The following is a 7,987-nucleotide window of genomic DNA, read 5'->3' on the forward strand; positions in this document are numbered from 1 at the left end:
CTCCTCTGCCTTCTGCTGCAGGGCCTGATGGGAAGAGCGATCTGGCATGAAAAGGCTGACCCCCCCTCCCCCCAGGGCTGGCCAGGAAGCCTTGAAGACCACCACTCCATCCTCCAGGGAAGGAGGCCTCTGGATTCGGGACCCAAAGAGGGACCCTGCGTCTTTCGCCTCTTCCGGAGGAGGGACACAGCTCTCCCCACAGCTGGACCTCGTCCTCCAGAGATGACGGGACCGCCAGGTGTGTCTGCCACCCTCTTGAGAAACCAGGTGTCGCTCAAGGTACCTGGCCTGCGGGGTCTGCCTGTATCGGGGGGCCTCCAAGGACCATCCCCAGAGCCCAGGCTACAATCGACTGCCGGAGATCTGTCCTCAGGGGCGGATGGAACTTGCTGGCAGGACAGAAGGGCCGGGATTAGACTCCGTGCTGGAAGGGAGGGCCATCCCCCAGCCCTGCCGTGGCTTCGTCTGAGGCTCCCCACTTCCCCCCGAGCAGCGTGAGGGTGAGGGTGGAGGAGAGGATGGCAGTGCAGCGCCTGAGAGTCAGGGAGAGCCTCGGGGAGGGAGGCACTGCTCCCAGCTGGAGAACAGGTGCTGCCCTCAGGCACTATGCCCGCATCGCCCTGAGGCCGGGCAGGAAGCAGCCATGGCCTCCCGCCGCCTCCTGCTCCTGCCGTCTCTCCCTTGGGCTGGCTCTACTGAGCATCCTGCAGCCCCAGAACGGTCTCCCTCCCTCCCTCCCTCCCTCCCCCTCCGAGGGCCTGGCACCAAGGTTCCCTCAGGAAGAAACATACCTCAGCTCTGCCACAGCCTCCATACATCCAACCATTCTCGCCTCTAGGGCAAGGAATGACTTGTGCATGATGTCCTTGGGGAGACAAAGGTTTCAATAAGGAAACATCAGAGCTCCTTGGGCTGGGGCAGGTCTGCTCCTGCCCCCCACTCCCTTTCCTCCCCCCCCCCAGTCCTGAGTCTCACTCACTCGTATTTTCTCTGCAATTCTTTGCTTGCAAGAAGGCAGAGAACGCTCCCGGCCGTGGCAGAACCCCCGGACCGCCTGTAAGAATGCCCGGTCCTGTCTGGGGCCCTGCAAGTGGCGAGAGGCAGGCTGTGAGCCTGGCCATGGAGGGCCAAGGAGAGAAGCAGCATCCCCAGTCAGGGGCAGTCCATCTGGTGGGACACGAGCCGCTGCTTCTCCCGAAATTCTCCATGGCTGCCCTGGCCCTCAGGGCACATGGCTGGACCCCGAGGAGACGGCCTCCTTTGCAGGAGGAGGCAGGGTAGAGGGTCCTGTCCCTCCAAGAGGTGCTCGCGGGACAGCTGTGGGGCTTCCTAACCCAGGGGCCTGGGAGGATGGGGACCTCGGTCCCTTTTCTGCAAGCACCCCTCTCGGGGGCGGCTGCAAGTCAGTGCGGGATCCGTGTGCCGGGCCCCCCTTGCTCCTGAGACTGCCATCCCTCTGCTACTGGAGCCAGCGAAATCCGAGAGGAAGGGGAACGGAAGGGGAACAGCCTCGCAAGGGAACGGACACTGCGCTTCTCCTGGGGCCTCCTGGGGCTTACCGTATCCTTGGCGGCCAGGAAGTGGGCGATGCATTCCGCCGCTCCCCTCTTGGGGCGCCTCCTGCAGGCAGCGGCAGCTGGGGAGGAAGGGCCCGGTTAAACCGCGGAGAGATCCCGCTTTCCTTGCGCCTTCCATGGGGGCTTCCCTCACAGCCCTTCCCAGCTGGCTCCCAGGGGCGAAGAGTCCGCTTCCGTGCCCCTGCGGGCTGATCCCCACCCAGAGGTCGGCAGAGGGAACACGTTCTGGGCTGGGTCCAATCCTGCCCTGGGGGGGGGCTTCCTTCCCTCTCGCCCCTCAGGGGTCCTCTGGATCATCGCTTCAGCAACAGGTCCAGTGGCTCCCCGGTTTGAGGGTGGGGCTCCATCCACAGCAGGAGAGAGAGCCTCCCCCCATCGACTTCTCTGCCTGTAGTCCGTGGCAGCCCCCCTCGGTGTCCCCCCAGCACCCCCAAGGGGCTCTGACGGCCACACAGCTCAGCCCGGACTGTGGAGCCCCCCTGTGTGGGGGGAGCCCGATTTGGCCTTCAGGCACAATTCTTCAGGGCCCCTACCGTGGGCACTGCTGTCGGGCACCTTCACAGAAACCATCAGGGGAGCCGTTTCGTCTCCGGGCCTCCCTCCGACTCCAGTGGGAGAATCGGCAAATTCTGTCACTCTAGGAGGAGACTCCCCCCCCCCCACACACACCTTCTCCACCTCGTGTCCCTTTCCCCCCTTCTTCGAAAGAATGGGGTCCATTAGGGCTACCCTTTTCTCCTCCCCACAGGAGCCCTCCACCAATGCCCCGTTGTCGTCTGTCATCACAGATCCGACTGGCGAAAGGGGCCATGACACACCGACAACGTACCCTAATCAATGGGGTCGGTCTTGAAGGTGCCACGAGATTTCCAAGCCCTGTCGGCCTGGTTCCAAAAGCACTCCTTGTGCTGGGAGCCACAGGGGGCCTGAGCCCTGGGAATGTCACTGTCCTCAACAGCTCTGCCGCTTCCACCCCCCTCCCTGCCCCTCCCTGCCCTCCGTTCCACTCCTCACCTGCAGGCTGCACCTCTCCTCCGGCCCGGGGGGCGACCTTGGCCCGTTTGAAGAGGGCCCTTAAGCGCTGGAGGCTAGAAGGGAGGGAAGAGAAGGGGAGTCACTGGCCTGGCGGCACCCTGTGTCTGCAGTCCCACCTAACCACCCGCCCTGATATGAAAGAACACTTGAGGGAGTCTCTCTGGGATGAGGGCAGGTCCCTCCGTCTCCGCATCGTGACTCTGAGGGCATCGGAGGTCTGGAGAGAATCTCCTCTGCACTGTCCCCTGGGCACCCGGTGGGGGGCTCTTGGCCCCTCTTGCCTGCGAGGGTGGAGGGACCGGAGAAGGCCTGACACACCCCTTCCCTCCCCTGACACGGAGCTGAGCGTTCGGACAGCCTCGTCGCTTGGAGAAGATGAGGTGCCTACAGGTTACTAGGCAGATACTAACCAGTGCCTACAGGTTACTAGGCACTGTAGATCAATCATCAGAAAGGCCAAAGCTGAGAGTGAGCTTAAATTGGCCAGGGAAGCCCATTGTAACAAGAAAAGATTTTTCAGTTATGTGAGGAGCAAACGTAAAGTAAAGGAGGCAATAGGCCCACTGTTGGGTGCGAATGGACAATCTCTAACAGAAGATGCAGAGAAAGCAGAAAGGCTTAGTGCCTATTTTACATCTGTTTTTTCCCACAGGTCAAAGTGTTTAGGCACATCTAGACATGGCCGTAGACAAAGGATAGTGTCTGGGTGGCAGGTTAACATGGATAGAGAGGTTGTCGAGAGGCATTTAGCTGCACTGGATGAGTTCAAATCCCCTGGTCCGGATGAAGTGCACCCGAGAGTGCTCAAAGAACTTTCCAGAGAACTTGCACAGCCCTTGTCCATCATCTTCGGAACCTCTTTAAGGACTGGAGATGTCCCGGAGGACTGGAAGAGAGCAAACGTTATTCCGATCTTCAAAAAAGGGAGGAAGGATGACCCGGGAAACTACAGACCAGTGAGTCTGACCTCTGTTGTGGGGAAGATAATGGAGCAGATATTAAAGGGAGTGATCTGCAAACATCTGGAGGGCAATTTTGTGATCCAAGGAAGTCAGCATGGATTTGTCTCCAGCACGTCCTGCCAGACCAACCTGGTTTCCTTTTTTGACCAAGTAACAGGTTTGCTGGATCGTGGAAATTCGGTTGATGTCATTTACTTGGATTTTAGTAAAGCTTTTGACAAGGTTCCCCATGATGTTCTGATGGATAAGTTGAAGGACTGCAATCTGGATTTTCAGATAGTTAACTGGATAGGGAATTGGTTAGAGAACCGCACTCAAAGCGTTCTTGTCAATGGTGTTTCATCAGACTGGAGAGAGGTGAGTAGCGGGGTACCTCAGGGCTCGGTGCTCGGCCCGGTACTTTTTAACATATTTATTAATGATCTAGATGAGCGGGTGGAGGGACTACTGCTGACACCAAATTGCAGCTGACACCAAATTGGGAGAACTGGCAAATACTCCGGAAGATAGAGACAGAGTTCAACGAGATCTGAACACAATGGAAAAATGGGCAAACGAGAACAAGATGCAATTTAATAAAGATAAGTGTAAAGTTCTGCATCTGGGTCAGAAAAATGCAAAGCATGCCTACTGGATGGGGGATACGCTTCTAGGTAACACTGTGTGTGAACGAGACGTTGGTGTACTTGTGGATTGTAAACTAAACATGAGCAGGCAGGGAAAATTGGTATAAGATGTTTTATAGATGGTATATTACTCCAAAGGTCATTGCAAAAATCTCAGATAGGTTTGATAATAAATGTTGGAAATGTCATAAAGCAGTAGGTTCTTTTTATCACATGTGGTGGAATTGTGAAAAAGCAAAAAAGTATTGGGTTAAAATAAATATAGTGTTACAGGAAATATTTAAAATGCGATACCCAATGAAGCCTGAATCTATGCTGCTAAGCTTCCACCCAAGTGCTTTACCTACTTCTTCTAGAATCTTCTTCTTCTTCCATGCAACTACGGCGGCACGGTTGGTGTGGGCGAAGCACTGGAAGGTGACTGAGACTCCAACTATTTCTACATGGCTTGATAAATTAGCGGACTTAGCAAAAATGGCAAGACTCACCAACATGGTTAAGAAGAGATCTCCGGAAGAATATGATGAACAGTGGAGTGATTATTTGGACTTTCTTAAGAAAGACAGCAGTAACTGTTAGAGTAGGACCAATATGTAATGGGAACCAACTATATATCCCTTAAGATAATATCAGACTACATCAAGTATGATATACGTGTATTGATGACACCTATCAGCTGGTCACTTTTTTTTTGTCTTTTGCTTTTCTGTTTTTGTTCTTTGCTTTTCTGTAAATGCTTTTTATAAGAACAAATAACAATAAAAACTGAATTAAAAAAAAATCACAAGATGTCATAGTCCCATTGTATACGGCACTGGTCAGACCACACCTGGAGTACTGTGTGCAGTTCTGGAGGCCTCACTTCAAGAAGGACGTAGATAAAATTGAAAGGGTACAGAGGAGAGCGACGAAGATGATCTGGGGCCAAGGGACCAAACCCTATGAAGATAGGTTGAGGGACTTGGGAATGTTCAGCCTGGGGAAAAGGAGGTTTAGAGGGGACATGATAGCCCTCTTTAAGTATTTGAAAGGTTGTCACTTGGAGGAGGGCAGGATGCTGTTTTTGTTGGCTGCAGAGGACAGGACACGCAGTAATGGGTTTAAACTTCAAGTACAACGATATAGGCTAGATATCAGGAAAAGATATCATGGCAAATAGATGGGGAAGAAATGGAGATAGTGACAGATTTTATTTTCCTTGGCTCCAAGATCACTGCAGATGGGGACTGCAGCAAAGAAATTAAAAGATGCTTGCTCCTGGGAAGGAAAGCTATGTCAAATCTAGACAGCATCCTAAAAAGCAGAGACATCACCCTGCCAAAGAAAGTACGTTTAGTCAAGGTTATGGTATTCCCAGTTGCAATGTATGGCTGCGAAAGTTGGACCATAAGGAAGGCCGAGCGTCAAAGAATTGAGGCTTTTGAACTGTGGTGCTGGAGAAGGCTCTTGCGAGTCCCTTGGACTGCAAGGCGAACAAACCGGTCAGTCCTAGAGGAGATCAGCCCTGACTGCTCTTTAGAAGGCCAGATCCTGAAGATGAAACTCAAATACTTTGGCCACCTCATGAGAAGGAAGGACTCCCTTGAGAAGAGCCTTGTGCTGGGAGCGATCGAGGGCAAAAGAAGAAGGGGACGACAGAGAATGAGGTGGCTGGATGGAGTCACTGAAGCAGTAGGTAAAAACTTAAATGGACTCCGGGGAATGGTAGAGGACAGGAAGGCCTGGAGGATCATTGTCCATGGGGTCGCGATGGGTCGGACACGACTTCGCACATAACAACAACAATCAGGAAAAGATTTTTCACAGTCAGAGTAGTTTAGCAGTGGAATAGGCTGCCTAAGGAGGTGGTGAGCTCCCCCTCACTGGCAGTCTTCAAGCAAAGGTTGGATACACACTTTTCTTGGATGCTTTAGGATGTTTAGGGCTGATCCTGCGTTGAGCAGGGGGTTGGACTAGATGGCCTGTATGGCCCCTATCAACTCTATGATTCTATGATTCTAAGAGCAACCCGTCCCGCTTCCCAACCAGGATCGCTTGGGAGATCGTTAGATAAAAATTGCATAGGAAAAGAATACAGGTGCCCCACTTACATTTTTAGATGTTTTTCAGCCATGGTCTTAAAAATATATACAAATAATATATACAAATGTACAAATGAATCAATATACAAATAAATAAATATATACAGATATATACAAATATATATATATATATATATATATATATATATATATATGTATATATATATATAGAAATATATACAGATATATACAAATAAATATAAAGGTAAAATTAAATAAATAAAAAACGAATAATATAAATGAATCAAAAAGAATAAATAAATGAATTAATAAAATAAAATAATTAAAATAAATAAATAAGTGAAATAAAATAAATAAAACAATTTAGTTAAATAAATGGATAAAGTGAAATCAAAAAGAAATAAACCAATAAACCAACAAAACACGATTTTTCTCCACCAATCTCTTTCAACTCCAACTCCAACGCTCCTTCAACAACCCACAAAGGCCCCCCCGGGTGCGGCAGCCCAGGGCACCAGCAGGGGGTGATGTCACAAAGGAGGCCCCGTCCCCGCCCGTCCCTCGGGTCACAGTGGCCCAGGGGGCTGTTTCCTGGCCTTCCCTCCCACTCCAGCATTGGATGAGTCACTCCCAGGGGGGGACAACAAAATCAGAGTCCAGTGGCACCTTTAAGACCAACAAAGATGTATTCAAGGCGTGAGCTTTTGAGTGCAAGCACTCTTCGTCAAACTAAGAACCGACCATTATAACTGTGGGCATATATAAGCAAATGTTGATCTTGTTGCATTAATAAACTGTCTCACAGCAACTAAACACAGCCACATTAGAACTCTCTGCCAAACCAGCCAATCAAACCCCTCGAACCAATTTGTAGTTCACAAGGACATATCTTTAAACCCCACCTGCAGCTGACTAAATAATTCAGTAAGGGCTGTTGGGGAGGAGTTAGGGCGGGACCTGTCTGGGATAAAAACTCGGAGAGGGCCAATCAGGATCCCTCCGAGTGCCACTTGGGCCAAGTAGCCAATAGGGAGGCGCGCTACGCCAATTAGCTCACCCCGGACTCTCAGCCCACGCTCCGTCCCCACATGGTTCACTGCAGGTTCACCTTTCCCGCCAGTGAACCATTGCCCTTCCCTCCTTACAAGGTCTGCCCGCTAATCGCCACCCTGCAGGGTTGCCGCTGCCCAGGCCCTCCCGCAGCCTTCCCGTGATGGCAACGATCGTCCGTCCCCGGCCGCTGCCGCCCACCCCCTTCCCACCCCCAGCCCACAACTTGCCGCTGCCCGCTTCCCCACCTCTCCCCGGACTTCGCCCCCAACGCCAAGGAGCACCGCCGACTCCTGCGAGCACCGCCGAGCACCGCCGACTCCTGCGACGATGGCCCCACAAACGCACAGACCGCCGGCGAGCCCCTCCGCCCCCAGCTATACGGCTGTGCCGCCGCACCCGTGCCCCCGCAAGGCCGCACGTCTACCAGCTCACCTCCTTCGCCTACGAGGCCCCTGGACACAAGGCCGGCCCCCTGCACTGCCTACGACATTTGCTCGCCGCTCCGATCACCGCTGCCACTCCCGGCAAGCCTACGCAAGGTGTGTCTCGCCACGACATCCACTCCCAAACCGCCAGGCCGCAGCCCCGCCGAGCACGCCCGCACGCCCACCCAGCCGCCAAACAACGTCCCCGCGGCCCGCCCACGCTCCGGAGCCCAAGGCAGCCTCCAGCCCCTTTTACACTTCCAGCAC

At 53.0% G+C, this 7,987-nt stretch overlaps 1 long non-coding RNA gene across 1 annotated transcript; it reads right to left on the reverse strand.

The window, feature by feature from the left end:
* Positions 1 to 978: 978 nt before the first annotated feature.
* Positions 979 to 2,812, reverse strand: LOC143836716 (uncharacterized). The gene is made up of 3 exons (XR_013230679.1): positions 2,592 to 2,812; positions 1,560 to 1,636; positions 979 to 1,084 (listed from the first exon to the last, which is right to left on the reverse strand). It is a non-coding gene; the product is annotated as an uncharacterized LOC143836716 (long non-coding RNA).
* Between the last annotated feature and the right edge of the window lie 5,175 nt (positions 2,813 to 7,987).

The sequence above is a fragment of the Paroedura picta genome, chromosome 4, assembly GCF_049243985.1.
Source record: "Paroedura picta isolate Pp20150507F chromosome 4, Ppicta_v3.0, whole genome shotgun sequence".
Taxonomy (NCBI): Eukaryota; Metazoa; Chordata; class Lepidosauria; order Squamata; family Gekkonidae; genus Paroedura; species Paroedura picta.